The sequence below is a fragment of the Ambystoma mexicanum genome, unplaced genomic scaffold (assembly GCF_040938575.1).
Source record: "Ambystoma mexicanum isolate Mex_15411 unplaced genomic scaffold, UKY_AmexF1_1 Mex_scaf4, whole genome shotgun sequence".
NCBI lineage: Eukaryota > Metazoa > Chordata > Amphibia > Caudata > Ambystomatidae > Ambystoma > Ambystoma mexicanum.
In genome coordinates this window covers 1,914,207-1,937,439 of record NW_027182455.1, presented here as the reverse complement: position 1 = coordinate 1,937,439, position 23,233 = coordinate 1,914,207, and positions in this window count along the sequence as shown.

Genomic DNA, 23,233 nt, shown 5'->3' with positions numbered 1-23,233 from the left:
GACCCTTCCTTTAGCATGAGATGTGATATATAGCTCCTCCCATTCCAATCCTGAGACCCTTCCGATAGCAGAGATGTGATATTTCAATGCTTATACCAAACCTGAGACCCTTCCCATAGCATGAGATGTGATATCCAACTCCTTCCCATTCCAATCCTGAGACCCTTCCTATAGCATGAGATGTGATATCTCAATGCTTCTAATACCAAACCTGAGATCCTTCCTATAACATGAGATGTGATATTCAACTCCTTCCCATTCCAATCCCGAGACCCTTCCTATAGCATGAGATGTGATATCTCAATGCTTCTAATACCAAACCTAAGGTCCTTCCTATAACATGAGATGTGATATCCAAATCCTTCCCATTCCAAACCTGAGACCCTCCCTTTAGCATGAGATGTGATATCCAACTCCTTCCCATTCCAATCCTGATACCCTTCTGATAGCATGAGATCTGATATCTCAATGCCTCTAATACCAAACCTGAGATCCTACCTCTAACATGAAATGTGATATCCAACTCCTTCCTTTTCCAAACCTGAGACCCTTCCTACAGCATGAGATGTGATATCCAAGTCCTTCCCATTCCAATCCTGAGACCCTTCCTATAACATGAGATGTGATATCCAACTCCTTCTATTCCAACCTGAGACTCTTCCTATAGCATGAGATGGGATATCCAACTCCTTCCAAATCCAATCCTGATACCCTTCCGATAGCATGAGATGTGATATACCAATGCTTCTACAAAACCTGAGACCCATACCATGGCATGAGATGTGATATCAAACTCCCGTCCTATACCATGAGACTTGATATCTCAATGCTTCTAATCCCAAACCTGAGACCGGTCCAATAACATGAGATGTGATATCCAAATCCTTCCCCTTCCAAACCTTAGACCCTTCCTTTATCATGAGATGTGATATCCAAGTCCTTCCCATTCCATTCCTGAGACCCTTCCTATAGCATGAGATGTGATATCTCAATGCTTCTAATACCAAACCTGAGACCCTTCCTATAACATGAGATGTGATATCCAAGTCCTTCCCATTCCAATCCTGAGACCCTTCCTATAGCATGAGATGTGATATCGCAATGCTTCTAATACCAAACCTGAGACCATTCCTATAACATGAATTATGATATCCAAATCCTTCCCATTCCAATCCTGAGACCCTTCCGATAGCAGAGATGTGATATCTCAATGCTTATACCAAACCTAAGACCCTTCCGATAGCATGAGATGTGATATCTCAATGCTTCTAATACCAAACCTAAGGTCCTTCCTATAACATGAGATGTGATATCCAAATCCTTCCCATTCCAAACCTGAGACCCTCCCTTTAGCATGAGATGTGATATCCAACTCCTTCCCCTTCCAAACCTGAGACCCTTCCATTAGCATGAGATGTGATATCCAGCTCCTCCCATTCCAATCCTGAGACCCTTCCGATAGCAGAGATGTGATATTTCAATGCTTATACCAAACCTGAGACCCTTCCCATAGCATGAGATGTGATATCCAGCTCCTCCCATTCCAATCCTGAGACCCTTCCGATAGCAGAGAAGTGATATTTCAATGCTTATACCAAACCTGAGACCCTTCCCATAGCATGAGATGTGATATCTCAATGCTTCTAATACCAAACCTGAGATCCTTCCTATAACATGAGATGTGATATCCAACTCCTTCCCATTCCAATCCCGAGACCCTTCCTATAGCATGAGATGTGATATCTCAATGCTTCTAATACCAAACCTAAGGTCCTTCCTATAACATGAGATGTGATATCCAAATCCTTCCCATTCCAAACCTGAGACCCTCCCTTTAGCATGAGATGTGATATCCAACTCCTTCCCATTCCAATCCTGATACCCTTCTGATAGCATGAGATGTGATATCTCAATGCCTCTAATACCAAACCTGAGATCCTACCTCTAACATGAAATGTAATATCCAACTCCTTCCTTTTCCAAACCTGAGACCCTTCCTACAGCATGAGATGTGATATCCAAGTCCTTCCCATTCCAATCCTGAGACCCTTCCTATAACATGAGATGTGATATCCAACTCCTTCTATTCCAACCTGAGACCCTTCCTATAGCATGAGATGGGATATCCAACTCCTTCCAAATCCAATCCTGATACCCTTCCGATAGCATGAGATGTGATATCCCAATGCTTCTACAAAACCTGAGACCCATACCATGGCATGAGATGTGATATCAAACTCCCGTCCTATACCATGAGACTTGATATCTCAATGCTTCTAATACCAAACCTGAGACCGGTCCAATAACATGAGATGTGATATCCAAATCCTTCCCCTTCCAAACCTTAGACCCTTCCTTTATCATGAGATGTGATATCCAAGTCCTTCCCATTCCATTCCTGAGACCCTTCCTATAGCATGAGATGTGATATCTCAATGCTTCTTATACCAAACCTGAGACCCTTCCTATAACATGAGATGTGATATCCAAGTCCTTCCCATTCCAATCCTGAGACCCTTCCTATAGCATGAGATGTGATATCTCAATGCTTCTAATACCAAACCTGAGACCCTTCCTATAACATGAATTGTGATATCCAAATCCTTCCCCTTCCAATCCTGAGACCCTTCCGATAGCAGAGATGTGATATCTCAATGCTTATACCAAACCTAAGACCCTTCCGATAGCATGAGATGTGATATCTCAATGCTTCTAATACCAAACCTGAGATCCTTCCAATAACATGAGATATGATGTCCAAATCCCTCCCCTTCCAAACCTTAGACCATCCCTTTAGCATGAGATTTGATATCCAACTCCTTCCCATTCCAATCCTGAGACCCTTCTGATGGCATGAGATCTGATATCTCAATGCCTCTAAAACCAAACCTGAGATCCTACCTCTAACATGAAATGTGATATCCAACTCCTTCCCCTTCCAACCCTGAGAGCCTTCCTATAGAATGAGATGTGATATCCAAGTCCTTCCCATTCCAATCCTGAGACCCTTCCTATAACATGAGATGTGATATCCAACTCCTTCCCATTCCAATCATGAGACCGGTCCTATAACATGAGATGTGATACCCAAATCCGTCCCCTTCCAAACCTTAGACCCTTCCTATAGCATGAGATGTGATATCTCATTGCTTCTAATACCAAACCTGAGACCCTTCCTATAACGAGATGGGATATCCAACTCCTTCCCATTCCAATCCTGAGACCCTTCAGATAGCAGAGATGTGATATCCAACTCCTTCCCATTCCAAACCTGAGACCCTTCCTATAGCATGAGATGTTATAATTTAATGCTTCTAAAACCAAACCTGAGAACCATCCTATAACATGTGAAATCCAAATCCTTCCCTTTCCAAACCTGAGACCCTTCCGATAGCATGAGATGTGATATCTCAATGCTTCTAAAACCAAACATGAGAACCATCCTATAACATGAGATGTGAAATCCAAATCCTTCCCTTTCCAAACCTGAGACCCTTCCTATAGCTTGAGATGAAATATCAAACTCCTTCCCATTCCAATCCTGAGATAGCTTGAGATGTGATATCCAACTCCATCCCATTCCAATCCTGAGACCCTTCCGATAGCATGAGATGTGATAGCTCAATGCTTCTAATATCAAAACTGAGACCCTCCCTATAGTATGAGAAGTGAATTCTAAGTCCTTCCCATTCCTATCCTGAGACCCTTCCGATAGCAGAGATGTGATATCTCAATGCTTATTCCAAACCTGATGACCCTTCCTATGGCATTAGATGTGATATCCAACTCCTTCCCATTCCAATCCTGAGTTCCTTCCTATAGCATGAGATGTGATATCTCAATGCTTCTATGAAACCTGATACCATTCTTTTAGCATGAGAGGTGATATTCAACTCCTGCCCATTCCAATCCTGAGACCCTTCCTATATCATGAGACGTGATATCCAACTCCTTCCCATTCCAATCCTGAGACTCCTCCTATAGCATGAGATGTGATATCTCAATGCTTCTAATACCAGACCTGGGACCGGTCCTATAACATGATATATGATATCCAAATCCTTCCCCTTCCAAACCTGAGACCCTTCCTATAGCAAGAGATGTGATATCCAATTCCTTCCCATTCCAATCCTGAGACCCTTTCTATAACGAGATGTGATATCCAACTCCTTCCCATTCCAACCTGAGAACCTTCCTGTAGCATGAGAAGGGAGATCCAACTCCTTCCCATTCCAATCCTGAGACCCTTCCTATACCATGAGATGTGATATCTCAATGCTTCTAATACCAAACCTGGGACCCGTCCTATAACATGAGATATGTCCTATAACATGAGATATGATATCCAAATCCTTCCCCTTCCAAACCTGAGACCCTTCCTTTAGCATGAGATGTGATATCCAAATCCTTCCCATTCCAATACTGAAACCCTTCCTATAGCATGAGATGTCATATCTCAATGTTTCTAATAGAAAACCTGAGACCCTTCCTATAGCAAGAGATGTGATATCCAAATCCTTCCCATTTCAATCTTGAGACCCTTCCTATAACATGAGATGTGATATCCAACTCCTACCCATTCCAACCTGAGACCCTTCCTATAGCATGAGAAGGGATATCCAATTCCTTCCCAATCCAATCCTTAGACCCTTCCGATAGCAGAGATGTGATATCTCAATGCTTATACCAAACCTGAGACCCTTCCTTTAGCATGAGATGTGATATCCAAATGCTTCACATTCCAATCCTGAGACCCTTACTATAGCATGAGATGTGATATCTCAATGCTTCTAATACAAAACCTGAGATCCTTCCTATAACATGAAATGTGATATCCAAGTCCTTCCCATTCCGATCCTGAGACCCTTCCTATAACATGAGATGTGATATCCAACTCCTTCTACTCCAACCTGAGACCCTTCCTATAGCATGAGATGGGATATCCAACTCCTTCCAAATCCAATCCTGATACCCTTCCAATAGCATGAGATGTGATATCCCAATGCTTCTACAAAACCTGAGACCCATACCATGGCATGAGATGTGATATCAAACTCCCGTCCTATACCATGAGACTTGATATCTCAATGCTTCTAATACCAAACCTGAGACCGGTCCAATAACATGAGATGTGATATCCAAATCCTTCCCCTTCCAAACCTTAGACCCTTCCTTTATCATGAGATGTGATATCCAAGTCCTTCCCATTCCATTCCTGAGACCCTTAATATAGCATGAGATGTGATATCTCAATGCTTCTAATACCAAACCTGAGACCCTTCCTATAACATGAGATGTGATATCCAAATCCTTCCCATTCCAATCCTGAGACCCTTCCGATAGCAGAGATGTGATATCTCAATGCTTATACAAAACCTGAGACCCTTCCGATAGCATGAGATGTGATATCTCAATGCTTCTAATACCAAACCTCAGATCCTTCCAATAACATGAGATGTGATGTCCAAATCCTTCCCCTTCTAAACCTTAGACCCTCCCTTTAGCATGAGATGTGATATCCAACTCCTTCCCATTCCAATCCTGAGACCCTTCTGATGGCATGAGATGTCATATCTCAATGCCTCTAATACCAAACCTGAGATCCTACCTCTAACATGAGATGTGATATCAAACTCCTTCCCATTCCAAACCTGAGACCCTTCAGATAGCATGAGATGTGATATTTCAATGCTTATAAAACCAAACATGAGAACCATCCTATAACATGAGATGTGAAATCCAAATCATTCCCATTCCAAACATGAGGCCCTTCCTATAGCTTGAGATGTGATATCAAACTCCTTCCCATTCAATGTGATATCCAACTCCTTCCCATTCCAATCCTGGGACCCTTCCTATACCATGAGATGTGATAGTTCAATGCTTCTAATACCAAACCTGAGACCCGTCCTAAAACATGAGATGTGAGATCCAAATCCTTCCCCTTCCAGACCTGAGACCTTTCCTTTAGCATGAGATGTGATAACCAACTCCTTCCCATTCCAAACCTGAGACCCTTCCCATAGCATGAGATGTGATATCTCAATGCTTCTAAAACCAAACATGAGAACCATCCTATAACATGAGATGTGAAATCCAAATCCTTCCCTTTCCAAACCTGAGACCCTTCCTATAGCTTGAGATGAAATATCAAACTCCTTCCCATTCCAATCCTGAGATAGCTTGAGATGTGAGATCCAAATCCTTCCCCTTCCAAACCTGAGACCCTTCCTATAGCTTGATATGTGATATCAAACTCCTTCCCATTACAATCCTGAGATAGCTTGAGATGTGATATCCAACTCCATCCCATTCCAATCCTGAGACCCTTCCTATAACATGAGATGTGATGTCTCAATGCTTCTAATACCAAACCTGAGATCTTTCCTATAACATGAGATGTGATAGCTCAATGCTTCTAATATCAAAACTGAGACCCTCCCTATAGTATGAGATGTGAAATCTACGTCCTTCCCATTCCTATCCTGAGACCCTTCCGATAGCAGAGATGTGATATCTCAATGCTTATACCGAACCTGATGACCCTTCCTTTAGCATGAGATGTGATATTCAACTCCTTCCCATTCCAAACCTGAGACCCTTCCTATAACATGAGACGTGATATCCAACTCCTTCCCATTCCAAACCTGAGACCTTTCCTTTAGCATATGTGATATCCAACTCCTTCCAATTCCAATACTGAGACCCTTCCAATAGCATATGTGATATCTCAATGCTTCTAATATCAAAACTGAGACCCTCCCTATAACATGAGATGTGATATCCAACTCCTTCCCATTCCAATACTGAGACCCTTCCAATAGCATATGTGATATCTCAATGCTTCTAATATGAAAACTGAGACCCGCCCTATAACATGAATTGTGATATCCAAATCCTTCCCATTCCAATCCTGAGACCCTTCCGATAGCAGAGATGTGATATCTCAATGCTTATACCAAATCTAAGACCCTTCCGATAGCATGAGATGTGATATCTCAATGCTTCTAATACCAAACCTGAGATCCTTCCAATAACATGAGATATGATGTCCAAATCCCTCCCCTTCCAAACCTTAGACCATCTTTTTAGCATGAGATTTGATATCCAACTCCTTCCCATTCCAATCCTGAGACCCTTCTGATAGCATGAGATGTGATATCTCAATGCCTCTAATACCAAACCTGAGATCCTACCTCTAACATGAAATGTGATATCCATCTCCTTCCCTTTCCAAACCTGAGACCCTGCCTATAGCATGAGATGTGATATCCAAGTCCTTCCCATTCCAATCCTGAGACCCTTCCTATAGCATGTGATGTGATATCTCAATGCTTATACCAAACCTGAGACCCTTCCTATGGCATGAGATGTCATATACAACTCCTTCCCATTCCAAACCTGAGACCCTTCCTATAGCATGAGATGTGATATCTCAATGCTTATACCAAACCTGAGACCCTTCCTATAGCATGAGATGTGATATCCAACTTCTTCCCATTCCAATCCTGAGACCCTTCCTATAGCATGAGATGTGATATCTCAATGCTTATACCAAACCTGAGACCCTTCCTATAGCTTGAGATGTGATATCCAACTCCTTCCCATTCCAATCCTGAGACCCTTCCTATAGCATGAGATGTGATATCTCAAGGCCTCTAATACCAAACCTGAGATCCTTCCTCTAACATGAAATGTGATATCCAACTCCTTCCCCTTCCAAACCTGAGAGCCTTCCTATAGCATGAGATATGATATCCAAGTCCTTCCTATTCTAACCTGAGACCCTTCCTATAGCATGAGATGGGATATCCAACTCCTTCCAAATCCAATACTGATACCCTTCCGATAGCATGAGATGTGATATCCCAATGCTTCTACCAAACCTGAGACCCATACTATGGCATGAGATGTGATATCAAACTCCTTCCCATTCTAATCCTGAGACGCTTCCTATAGCTTGAGATGTGATATCCAACTCCTTCCCATTCCAATTCTGAGACCCTTCTTATACCATGACACTTGATATCTCAATGCTTCTAATACCAAACCTGAGACCCGTCCTATAACATGAGATGTGATATCCAAATCCTTCCCCTTCCAAACCTTAGACCCTTCCTTTATAATGAGATGTGATATCCAACTCCTTCCCATTTCAATCCTGAGACCCTTCCGATATCATGAGATTTGTTATCTCAATGCTTCTAATATCAAACTTGAGACCCTCCCTATAGCATGAGATGTGACATCCAAGTCCTTCCCATTCCAATCCTGAGACCCTTCCTATAGCAAGAGATGTGATATCTCAATGCTTCTAATACCAAACCTGAGACCCTTCCTATAACATGAGATGGGATATCCAACTCCTTCCCATTCCAATCCTGAGACCCTTCCGATAGCAGAGATGTGATATCTCAATGCTTATACCAAACCTGAGACCCTTCCTAAGGCCTGAGATGTCATATACAACTCCTTCCCATTGCAATCCTGAGACCCTTCCTAGAGCATGAGATGTGATATCTCAATGCTTATACCAAATCTGAGACCCTTCCTATAGCATGAGATGTGATATCCAACACCTTCCCATTCCAATCCTGAGACCCTTCCTATAGCATGAGAAGTGATATCTCCATGCTTATACCAAACCTGAGACCCTTCCTATAGCATGAGATGTGATATCCAAATCCTTCCCATTCCAATCCTGAGACCCTTCCTATAGCATGAGATGTGATATCTCAATGCTTATACCAAACCTGAGAGCCTACCTATAGCATGAGATGTGATATCCAAGTCCATCCCATTCCAATCCTTAGACCCTTCCTACAGCATGCGATGTGATATCTCAATGATTCTAATACCAAACCAGAGACCCGTCCTTTAACATGAGATGGGATATCCAACTCCTTCCCATTCCAATCCTGAGCCACTCCTGATAGCAGAGATATGATATCTCAATGCTTATACCAAACCTGAGTCCCTTCCTATAACATGAGATGTGATATCCAACTCCTTCCCGTTCCAAACCTGAGACACTTCCTATAGCATATGTGATATCCAACTCCTTCCCATTCCAAACATGAGACCCTTCCTATCGCAAGAATGTAATATCCAACTCCTACCCATTCCAATCCTGAGACCATTCCTATAGCATGAGATGTGATGTCTCAATGCTTCCAATACCAAACCTGAGATCCTTCCTATAACATGAGATGTGATATCCAACTCCTTCCCATTCCAATCCTGAGACCCTTATGATAGCATGAGATGTGATATCTCAATGCCTCTTATACCAAACCTGAGATCCTTCCGATAGCATGAGATGTGATATCTCAATGCTTCTAATACCAAACCTGAGATCCTTCCTATAATATGAGATGTGATTTCCAAATCCTTCCCCTTCCAAACCTGAGACCCTCCCTTTAGCATGAGATGTGATATCCAACTCCTTCCCATTCCAATCCTGAGACCCTTCTGATAGCATGAGATGTGATTTCTCAATGCCTCTAATACCAAACCTGAGATCCTACCTCTAACATGAAATGTGATATCCATCTCCTTCCCTTTCCAAACCTGAGACCCTGCCTATAGCATGATATGTGATATCCAAGTCCTTCCCATTCCAATCCTGAGACCCTTCCTATAGCATGTGATGTGATATCTCAATGCTTATACCAAACCTGAGACCCTTCCTATGGCATGGAATGGCATATACAACTCCTTCCCATTCCAATCCTGAGACCCTTCCTATAGCATGAGATGTGATATCTCAATGCTTATACCGAACCTGAGACCCTTCCTATAGCATGAGATGTGATATCCAACTTCTTCCCATTCCAATCAGGAGACCCTTCCTATAGCATGAGATGTGATATCTCAATGCTTATACCAAACCTGAGACCCTTCCTATAGCTTGAGATCTGATATCCAACTCCTTCCCATTCCAATCCTGAGACCCTTCCTATAGCATGAGATGTGATATCTCAATGCCTCTAATACCAAACCTGAGATCCTACCTCTAACATGAAATGTGATATCCATCTCCTTCCCTTTCCAAACCTGAGACCCTGCCTATAGCATGATATGTGATATCCAAGTCCTTCCCATTCCAATCCTGAGACCCTTCCTATAGCATGTGATGTGATATCTCAATGCTTATACCAAACCTGAGACCCTTCCTATGGCATGGAATGGCATATACAACTCCTTCCCATTCCAATCCTGAGACCCTTCCTATAGCATGAGATGTGATATCTCAATGCTTATACCGAACCTGAGACCCTTCCTATAGCATGAGATGTGATATCCAACTTCTTCCCATTCCAATCAGGAGACCCTTCCTATAGCATGAGATGTGATATCTCAATGCTTATACCAAACCTGAGACCCTTCCTATAGCTTGAGATCTGATATCCAACTCCTTCCCATTCCAATCCTGAGACCCTTCCTATAGCATGAGATGTGATATCTCAAGGCCTCTAATACCAAACCTGAGATCCTTCCTCTAACATGAAATGTGATATCCAACTCCTTCCCCTTCCAAACCTGAGAGCCTTCCTATAGCATGAGATATGATATCCAAGTCCTTCCCATTCCAATCCTGAGACCCTTCCTATAACATGAAATGTGATATCCAACTCCTTCCCATTCCAACCTGAGACCCTTCCTATAGCATGAGATGGGATATCCAACTCCTTCCAAATCCAATACTGATACCCTTCCGATAGCATGAGATGTGATATCCCAATGCTTCTACCAAACCTGAGACCCATACTATGGCATGAGATGTGATATCAAACTCCTTCCCATTCCAATCCTGAGACCCTTCTTATACCATGAGACTTGATATCTCAATGCTTCTAAAACCAAACCTGAGACCCGTCCTATAACATGAGATGTGATATCCAAATCCTTCCCCTTCCAAACCTTAGACCCTTCCTTTATCATGAAATGTGATATCCAACTCCTTCCCATTCCAATCCTGAGACCCTTCCGATATCATGAGATGTGATATCTCAATGCTTATACCAAATCTGAGACCCTTCCTATGGCCTGAGATGTCATATACAACTCCTTCCCATTCCAATCCTGAGACCCTTCCTATAGCATGAGATGTGATATCTCAATGCTTATACCAAATCTGAGACCCTTCCTATAGCATGAGATGTGATATCCAACTCCTTCCCATTCCAATCCTGAGACCCTTCCTATAGCATGAGAAGTGATATCTCCATGCTTATACCAAACCTGAGACCCTTCCTATAGCATAAGATGTGATATCCAAATCCTTCCCTTTCCAATCCTGAGACCCTTCCTATAGCATGAGATGTGATATCTCAATGCTTATACCAAACCTGAGACCCTTCCTATAGCATGAGATGTGATATCCAACTCCTTCCCATTCCAATCCTGAGACCCTTCCTATAGCATGAGATGTGATGTCTCAATGCTTCTAATACCAAACCTGAGATCCTTCCTATAACATGAGATGTGATATCCAACTCCTTCCCATTCCAATCCTGAGACCCTTATGATAGCATGAGATGTGATATCTCAATGCCTCTTATACCAAACCTGAGATCCTTCCGATAGCATGAGATGTGATATCTCAATGCTTCTAATACCAAACCTGAGATCCTTCCTATAATATGAGATGTGATTTCCAAATCCTTCCCCTTCCAAACCTGAGACCCTCCCTTTAGCATGAAATGTGATATCCAACTCCTTCCCATTCCAATCCTGAGACCCTTCTGATAGCATGAGATGTGATATCTCAATGCCTCTAATACCAAACCTGAGATCCTACCTCTAACATGAAATGTGATATCCATCTCCTTCCCTTTCCAAACCTGAGACCCTGCCTATAGCATGAGATGTGATAGCCAAGTCCTTCCCATTCCAATCGTGAGACCCTTCCTATAGCATGTGATGTGATATCTCAATGCTTATACCAAACCTGAGACCCTTCCTATGGCATGAGATGTCATATACAACTCCTTCCCATTCCAACCCTGAGACCCTTCCTATAGCATGAGATGTGACATCTCAATGCTTATACCAAACCTGAGACCCTTCCTATAGCATGAGATGTGATATCCAACTTCTTCCCATTCCAATCCTGAGACCCTTCCTATAGCATGAGATGTGATATCTCAGTGCTTATACCAAACCTGAGACCCTTCCTATAGCATAAGATGTGATATCCAAATCCTTCCCATTCCAATCCTGAGACCCTTCCTATAGCATGAGATGTGATATCTCAATGCTTATACCAAACCTGAGACCCTTCCTATAGCATGAGATGTGATATCCAACTCCTTCCCATTCCAATCCTGAGACCCTTCCTATAGCATGAGATGTGATGTCTCAATGCTTCTAATACCAAACCTGAGATCCTTCCTATAACATGAGATGTGATATCCAACTCCTTCCCATTCCAATCCTGAGACCCTTATGACAGCATGAGATGTGATATCTCAATGCCTCTTATACCAAACCTGAGATCCTTCCGATAGCATGAGATGTGATATCTCAATGCTTCTAATACCAAACCTGAGATCCTTCCTATAATATGAGATGTGATTTCCAAATCCTTCCCCTTCCAAACCTGAGACCCTCCCTTTAGCATGAAATGTGATATCCAACTCCTTCCCATTCCAATCCTGAGACCCTTCTGATAGCATGAGATGTGATATCTCATTGCCTCTAATACCAAACCTGAGATCCTACCTCTAACATGAAATGTGATATCCATCTCCTTCCCTTTCCAAACCTGAGACCCTGCCTATAGCATGAGATGTGATATCCAAGTCCTTCCCATTCCAATCCTGAGACCCTTCCTATAGCATGTGATGTGATATCCAAGTCCTTCCCATTCCAATCCTGAGACCCTTCCTATAGCATGTGATGTGATATCTCAATGCTTATACCAAACCTGAGACCCTTCCTATGGCATGAGATGTCATATACAACTCCTTCCCATTCCAACCCTGAGACCCTTCCTATAGCATGAGATGTGATATCTCAATGCTTATACCAAACCTGAGACCCTTCCTATAGCTTGAGATGTGATATCCAACTTCTTCCCATTCCAATCCTGAGACCCTTCCTATAGCATGAGATGTGATATCCCAATGCTTCTACCAAACCTGAGACCCATACTATGGCATGAGATGTGATATCAAACTCCTTCCCATTCCAATCCTGAGACGCTTCCTATAGCTTGAGATGTGATATCCAACTCCTTCCCATTCCAATTCTGAGACCCTTCTTATACCATGAGACTTGATATCTCAATGCTTCTAATACCAAACCTGAGACCCGTCCTATAACATGAGATGTGATATCCAAATCCTTCCCCTTCCAAACCTTAGACCCTTCCTTTATAATGAGATGTGATATCCAACTCCTTCCCATTCCAATCCTGAGACCCTTCCGATATCATGAGATTTGTTATCTCAATGCTTCTAATATCAAACTTGAGACCCTCCCTATAGCATGAGATGTGACATCCAAGTCCTTCCCATTCCAATCCTGAGACCCTTCCTATAGCATGAGATGTGATATCTCAATGCTTCTAATACCAAACCTGAGACCCTTCCTATAACATGAGATGGGATATCCAACTCCTTCCCATTCCAATCCTGAGACCCTTCCGATAGCAGAGATGTGATATCTCAATGCTTATACCAAACCTGAGACCCTTCCTAAGGCTTGAGATGTCATATACAACTCCTTCCCATTCCAATCCTGAGACCCTTCCTATAGCATGAGATGTGATATCTCAATGCTTATACCAAATCTGAGACCCTTCCTATAGCATGAGATGTGATATCCAAATCCTTCCCATTCCAATCCTGAGACCCTTCCTATAGCATGAGATGTGATATCTCAATGCTTATACCAAACCTGAGAGCCTACATATAGCATGAGATGTGATATCCAAGTCCATCCCATTCCAATCCTTAGACCCTTCCTACAGCATGCGATGTGATATCTCAATGATTCTAATACCAAACCAGAGACCCGTCCTTTAACATGAGATGGGATATCCAACTCCTTCCCATTCCAATCCTGAGCCACTCCTGATAGCAGAGATGTGATATCTCAATGCTTATACCAAACCTGATACCCTTCCTATATCATGAGATGTGATATCCAACTCCTTCCCGTTCCAAACCTGAGACACTTCCTATAGCATATGTGATATCCAACTCCTTCCCATTCCAAACATGAGACCCTTACTATAGCAAGAATGTAATATCCAACTCCTACCCATTCCAATCCTGAGACCATTCCTATAGCATGAGATGTGATATATCAATGCTTCTAATACCAAACCTGAGATCCTTCCTATGACATGAGATGTGATATCCAAATCCTTCCCATTCCAATCCTGAGACCCTTCCTATAGCAAGAGATGTGATATCCAAATCCTTCCCATTCCAATCCTGAGACCCTTCCTATAACATGAGATGTGATATTCAACTCCTTCCCATTCCAACCTGAGACACTTTCTATAGCATGGGAAGGGATATCCAACTCCTTCCCAATCCAATCCTGAGAACCTTCCGATAGCAGAGATGTGCTATCTCAATGCTTATACCAAACCTGAGACCCTTCCTATGGCATGAGATGTGATATCCAACTCCTTGCCATTCAAATCCTGAGACCCTTCCTATAGCATGAGATGTGATATCTCAATGCTTCTACCAAACCTGAGACCCTTCCTTTAGCATGAGATGTGATATCCAAATCCTTCACATTCCAATCCTGAGACCCTTCCTATAGCATGAGATGTGATATCTCAATGCTTCTAATACCAAACCTGAGATCCTTCCTATAACATGAGATGTGATATCCAATTCCATCCCATTCCAAACCTGAGACCCTTCCTATTGGATGAGATGTGATATCCAACTCCTTCCCATTCCAACCCTGAGACCCTTCCTATACCATGAGATGTGATATCTCAATGCTTCTAATACCAAACCTGGGAACCGTCCTATAACATGAGATGTGATATCTCAATGTTTCTAATAAAAAACCTGAGACCCTTCCTATAACATGAGATGTGATATCCAATTCCTTCCCATTCCAAACCTGAGACCCTTCCTATTGGATGAGATGTGATATCCAAATCCTTCCCCTTCCAAACCTGAGACCCATCCTTTAGCATGAGATGTGATATCCAAATACTTCCCATTCCAATCCTGAGACCCTTCCTATAGCATGAGATGTGATATCTCAATGCTTATACCAAACCTGAGACCCTTCCTATAGCTTGAGATGTGATATCCAACTCCTTCCCATTCCAATCCTGAGACCCTTCCTATAGCATGAGATGTGATATCTCAAGGCCTCTAATACCAAACCTGAGATCCTTCCTCTAACATGAAATGTGATATCCAACTCCTTCCCCTTCCAAACCTGAGAGCCTTCCTATAGCATGAGATATGATATCCAAGTCCTTCCTATTCTAACCTGAGACCCTTCCTATAGCATGAGATGGGATATCCAACTCCTTCCAAATCCAATACTGATACCCTTCCGATAGCATGAGATGTGATATCCCAATGCTTCTACCAAACCTGAGACCCATACTATGGCATGAGATGTGATATCAAACTCCTTCCCATTCTAATCCTGAGACGCTTCCTATAGCTTGAGATGTGATATCCAACTCCTTCCCATTCCAATTCTGAGACCCTTCTTATACCATGACACTTGATATCTCAATGCTTCTAATACCAAACCTGAGACCCGTCCTATAACATGAGATGTGATATCCAAATCCTTCCCCTTCCAAACCTTAGACCCTTCCTTTATAATGAGATGTGATATCCAACTCCTTCCCATTTCAATCCTGAGACCCTTCCGATATCATGAGATTTGTTATCTCAATGCTTCTAATATCAAACTTGAGACCCTCCCTATAGCATGAGATGTGACATCCAAGTCCTTCCCATTCCAATCCTGAGACCCTTCCTATAGCAAGAGATGTGATATCTCAATGCTTCTAATACCAAACCTGAGACCCTTCCTATAACATGAGATGGGATATCCAACTCCTTCCCATTCCAATCCTGAGACCCTTCCGATAGCAGAGATGTGATATCTCAATGCTTATACCAAACCTGAGACCCTTCCTAAGGCCTGAGATGTCATATACAACTCCTTCCCATTGCAATCCTGAGACCCTTCCTAGAGCATGAGATGTGATATCTCAATGCTTATACCAAATCTGAGACCCTTCCTATAGCATGAGATGTGATATCCAACACCTTCCCATTCCAATCCTGAGACCCTTCCTATAGCATGAAAAGTGATATCTCCATGCTTATACCAAACCTGAGACCCTTCCTATAGCATGAGATGTGATATCCAAATCCTTCCCATTCCAATCCTGAGACCCTTCCTATAGCATGAGATGTGATATCTCAATGCTTATACCAAACCTGAGAGCCTACCTATAGCATGAGATGTGATATCCAAGTCCATCCCATTCCAATCCTTAGACCCTTCCTACAGCATGCGATGTGATATCTCAATGATTCTAATACCAAACCAGAGACCCGTCCTTTAACATGAGATGGGATATCCAACTCCTTCCCATTCCAATCCTGAGCCACTCCTGATAGCAGAGATGTGATATCTCAATGCTTATACCAAACCTGAGTCCCTTCCTATAACATGAGATGTGATATCCAACTCCTTCCCGTTCCAAACCTGAGACACTTCCTATAGCATATGTGATATCCAACTCCTTCCCATTCCAAACATGAGACCCTTCCTATAGCAAGAATGTAATATCCAACTCCTACCCATTCCAATCCTGAGACCATTCCTATAGCATGAGATGTGATGTCTCAATGCTTCCAATACCAAACCTGAGATCCTTCCTATAACATGAGATGTGATATCCAACTCCTTCCCATTCCAATCCTGAGACCCTTATGATAGCATGAGATGTGATATCTCAATGCCTCTTATACCAAACCTGAGATCCTTCCGATAGCATGAGATGTGATATCTCAATGCTTCTAATACCAAACCTGAGATCCTTCCTATAATATGAGATGTGATTTCCAAATCCTTCCCCTTCCAAACCTGAGACCCTCCCTTTAGCATGAGATGTGATATCCAACTCCTTCCCATTCCAATCCTGAGACCCTTCTGATAGCATGAGATGTGATTTCTCAATGCCTCTAATACCAAACCTGAGATCCTACCTCTAACATGAAATGTGATATCCATCTCCTTCCCTTTCCAAACCTGAGACCCTGCCTATAGCATGATATGTGATATCCAAGTCCTTCCCATTCCAATCCTGAGACCCTTCCTATAGCATGTGATGTGATATCTCAATGCTTATACCAAACCTGAGACCCTTCCTATGGCATGGAATGGCATATACAACTCCTTCCCATTCCAATCCTGAGACCCTTCCTATAGCATGAGATGTGATATCTCAATGCTTATACCGAACCTGAGACCCTTCCTATAGCATGAGATGTGATATCCAACTTCTTCCCATTCCAATCAGGAGACCCTTCCTATAGCATGAGATGTGATATCTCAATGCTTATACCAAACCTGAGACCCTTCCTATAGCTTGAGATCTGATATCCAACTCCTTCCCATTCCAATCCTGAGACCCTTCCTATAGCATGAGATGTGATATCTCAAGGCCTCTAATACCAAACCTGAGATCCTTCCTCTAACATGAAATGTGATATCCAACTCCTTCCCCTTCCAAACCTGAGAGCCTTCCTATAGCATGAGATATGATATCCAAGTCCTTCCCATTCCAATCCTGAGACCCTTCCTATAACATGAAATGTGATATCCAACTCCTTCCCATTCCAACCTGAGACCCTTCCTATAGCATGAGATGGGATATCCAACTCCTTCCAAATCCAATACTGATACCCTTCCGATAGCATGAGATGTGATATCCCAATGCTTCTACCAAACCTGAGACCCATACTATGGCATGAGATGTGATATCAAACTCCTTCCCATTCCAATCCTGAGACCCTTCTTATACCATGAGACTTGATATCTCAATGCTTCTAAAACCAAACCTGAGACCCGTCCTATAACATGAGATGTGATATCCAAATCCTTCCCCTTCCAAACCTTAGACCCTTCCTTTATCATGAAATGTGATATCCAACTCCTTCCCATTCCAATCCTGAGACTCTTCCGATATCATGAGATGTGATATCTCAATGCTTATACCAACTCTGAGACCCTTCCTATGGCCTGAGATGTCATATACAACTCCTTCCCATTCCAATCCTGAGACCCTTCCTATAGCATGAGATGTGATATCTCAATGCTTATACCAAATCTGAGACCCTTCCTATAGCATGAGATGTGATATCCAACTCCTTCCCATTCCAATCCTGAGACCCTTCCTATAGCATGAGAAGTGATATCTCCATGCTTATACCAAACCTGAGACCCTTCCTATAGCATAAGATGTGATATCCAAATCCTTCCCTTTCCAATCCTGAGACCCTTCCTATAGCATGAGATGTGATATCTCAATGCTTATACCAAACCTGAGACCCTTCCTATAGCATGAGATGTGATATCCAACTCCTTCCCATTCCAATCCTGAGACCCTTCCTATAGCATGAGATGTGATGTCTCAATGCTTCTAATACCAAACCTGAGATCCTTCCTATAACATGAGATGTGATATCCAACTCCTTCCCATTCCAATCCTGAGACCCTTATGATAGCATGAGATGTGATATCTCAATGCCTCTTATACCAAACCTGAGATCCTTCCGATAGCATGAGATGTGATATCTCAATGCTTCTAATACCAAACCTGAGATCCTTCCTATAATATGAGATGTGATTTCCAAATCCTTCCCCTTCCAAACCTGAGACCCTCCCTTTAGCATGAAATGTGATATCCAACTCCTTCCCATTCCAATCCTGAGACCCTTCTGATAGCATGAGATGTGATATCTCAATGCCTCTAATACCAAACCTGAGATCCTACCTCTAACATGAAATGTGATATCCATCTCCTTCCCTTTCCAAACCTGAGACCCTGCCTATAGCATGAGATGTGATAGCCAAGTCCTTCCCATTCCAATCGTGAGACCCTTCCTATAGCATGTGATGTGATATCTCAATGCTTATACCAAACCTGAGACCCTTCCTATGGCATGAGATGTCATATACAACTCCTTCCCATTCCAACCCTGAGACCCTTCCTATAGCATGAGATGTGATATCTCAATGCTTATACCAAACCTGAGACCCTTCCTATAGCATGAGATGTGATATCCAACTTCTTCCCATTCCAATCCTGAGACCCTTCCTATAGCATGAGATGTGATATCTCAGTGCTTATACCAAACCTGAGACCCTTCCTATAGCATAAGATGTGATATCCAAATCCTTCCCATTCCAATCCTGAGACCCTTCCTATAGCATGAGATGTGATATCTCAATGCTTATACCAAACCTGAGACCCTTCCTATAGCATGAGATGTGATATCCAACTCCTTCCCATTCCAATCCTGAGACCCTTCCTATAGCATGAGATGTGATGTCTCAATGCTTCTAATACCAAACCTGAGATCCTTCCTATAGCATGAGATGTGATATCCAACACCTTCCCATTCCAATCCTGAGACCCTTCCTATAGCATGAGAAGTGATATCTCCATGCTTATACCAAACCTGAGACCCTTCCTATAGCATGAGATGTGATATCCAAATCCTTCCCATTCCAATCCTGAGACCCTTCCTATAGCATGAGATGTGATATCTCAATGCTTATACCAAACCTGAGAGCCTACCTATAGCATGAGATGTGATATCCAAGTCCATCCCATTCCAATCCTTAGACCCTTCCTACAGCATGCGATGTGATATCTCAATGATTCTAATACCAAACCAGAGACCCGTCCTTTAACATGAGATGTGATATCCAACTCCTTCCCGTTCCAAACCTGAGACACTTCCTATAGCATATGTGATATCCAACTCCTTCCCATTCCAAACATGAGACCCTTCCTATAGCAAGAATGTAATATCCAACTCCTACCCATTCCAATCCTGAGACCATTCCTATAGCATGAGATGTGATGTCTCAATGCTTCCAATACCAAACCTGAGATCCTTCCTATAACATGAGATGTGATATCCAACTCCTTCCCATTCCAATCCTGAGACCCTTATGATAGCATGAGATGTGATATCTCAATGCCTCTTATACCAAACCTGAGATCCTTCCGATAGCATGAGATGTGATATCTCAATGCTTCTAATACCAAACCTGAGATCCTTCCTATAATATGAGATGTGATTTCCAAATCCTTCCCCTTCCAAACCTGAGACCCTCCCTTTAGCATGAGATGTGATATCCAACTCCTTCCCATTCCAATCCTGAGACCCTTCTGATAGCATGAGATGTGATTTCTCAATGCCTCTAATACCAAACCTGAGATCCTACCTCTAACATGAAATGTGATATCCATCTCCTTCCCTTTCCAAACCTGAGACCCTGCCTATAGCATGATATGTGATATCCAAGTCCTTCCCATTCCAATCCTGAGACCCTTCCTATAGCATGTGATGTGATATCTCAATGCTTATACCAAACCTGAGACCCTTCCTATGGCATGGAATGGCATATACAACTCCTTCCCATTCCAATCCTGAGACCCTTCCTATAGCATGAGATGTGATATCTCAATGCTTATACCGAACCTGAGACCCTTCCTATAGCATGAGATGTGATATCCAACTTCTTCCCATTCCAATCAGGAGACCCTTCCTATAGCATGAGATGTGATATCTCAATGCTTATACCAAACCTGAGACCCTTCCTATAGCTTGAGATCTGATATCCAACTCCTTCCCATTCCAATCCTGAGACCCTTCCTATAGCATGAGATGTGATATCTCAAGGCCTCTAATACCAAACCTGAGATCCTTCCTCTAACATGAAATGTGATATCCAACTCCTTCCCCTTCCAAATCTGAGAGCCTTCCTATAGCATGAGATATGATATCCAAGTCCTTCCCATTCCAATCCTGAGACCCTTCCTATAACATGAAATGTGATATCCAACTCCTTCCCATTCCAACCTGAGACCCTTCCTATAGCATGAGATGGGATATCCAACTCCTTCCAAATCCAATACTGATACCCTTCCGATAGCATGAGATGTGATATCCCAATGCTTCTACCAAACCTGAGACCCATACTATGGCATGAGATGTGATATCAAACTCCTTCCCATTCCAATCCTGAGACCCTTCTTATACCATGAGACTTGATATCTCAATGCTTCTAAAACCAAACCTGAGACCCGTCCTATAACATGAGATGTGATATCCAAATCCTTCCCCTTCCAAACCTTAGACCCTTCCTTTATCATGAAATGTGATATCCAACTCCTTCCCATTCCAATCCTGAGACCCTTCCGATATCATGAGATGTGATATCTCAATGCTTATACCAAATCTGAGACCCTTCCTATGGCCTGAGATGTCATATACAACTCCTTCCCATTCCAATCCTGAGACCCTTACTATAGCATGAGATGTGATATCTCAATGCTTATACCAAATCTGAGACCCTTCCTATAGCATGAGATGTGATATCCAACTCCTTCCCATTCCAATCCTGAGACCCTTCCTATAGCATGAGAAGTGATATCTCCATGCTTATGCCAAACCTGAGACCCTTCCTATAGCATAAGATGTGATATCCAAATCCTTCCCTTTCCAATCCTGAGACCCTTCCTATAGCATGAGATGTGATATCTCAATGCTTATACCAAACCTGAGACCCTTCCTATAGCATGAGATGTGATATCCAACTCCTTCCCATTCCAATCCTGAGACCCTTCCTATAGCATGAGATGTGATGTCTCAATGCTTCTAATACCAAACCTGAGATCCTTCCGATAACATGAGATGTGATATCCAACTCCTTCCCATTCCAATCCTGAGACCCTTATGATAGCATGAGATGTGATATCTCAATGCCTCTTATACCAAACCTGAGATCCTTCCGATAGCATGAGATGTGATATCTCAATGCTTCTAATACCAAACCTGAGATCCTTCCTATAATATGAGATGTGATTTCCAAATCCTTCCCCTTCCAAACCTGAGACCCTCCCTTTAGCATGAAATGTGATATCCAACTCCTTCCCATTCCAATCCTGAGACCCTTCTGATAGCATGAGATGTGATATCTCAATGCCTCTAATACCAAACCTGAGATCCTACCTCTAACATGAAATGTGATATCCATCTCCTTCCCTTTCCAAACCTGAGACCCTGCCTATAGCATGAGATGTGATAGCCAAGTCCTTCCCATTCCAATCGTGAGACCCTTCCTATAGCATGTGATGTGATATCTCAATGCTTATACCAAACCTGAGACCCTTCCTATGGCATGAGATGTCATATACAACTCCTTCCCATTCCAACCCTGAGACCCTTCCTATAGCATGAGATGTGATATCTCAATGCTTATACCAAACCTGAGACCCTTCCTATAGCATGAGATGTGATATCCAACTTCTTCCCATTCCAATCCTGAGACCCTTCCTATAGCATGAGATGTGATATCTCAGTGCTTATACCAAACCTGAGACCCTTCCTATAGCATAAGATGTGATATCCAAATCCTTCCCATTCCAATCCTGAGACCCTTCCTATAGCATGAGATGTGATATCTCAATGCTTATACCAAACCTGAGACCCTTCCTATAGCATGAGATGTGATATCCAACTCCTTCCCATTCCAATCCTGAGACCCTTCCTATAGCATGAGATGTGATGTCTCAATGCTTCTAATACCAAACCTGAGATCCTTCCTATAACATGAGATGTGATATCCAACTCCTTCCCATTCCAATCCTGAGACCCTTATGATAGCATGAGATGTGATATCTCAATGCCTCTTATACCAAACCTGAGATCCTTCCGATAGCATGAGATGTGATATCTCAATGCTTCTAATACCAAACCTGAGATCCTTCCTATAATATGAGATGTGATTTCCAAATCCTTCCCCTTCCAAACCTGAGACCCTCCCTTTAGCATGAAATGTGATATCCAACTCCTTCCCATTCCAATCCTGAGACCCTTCTGATAGCATGAGATGTGATATCTCATTGCCTCTAATACCAAACCTGAGATCCTACCTCTAACATGAAATGTGATATCCATCTCCTTCCCTTTCC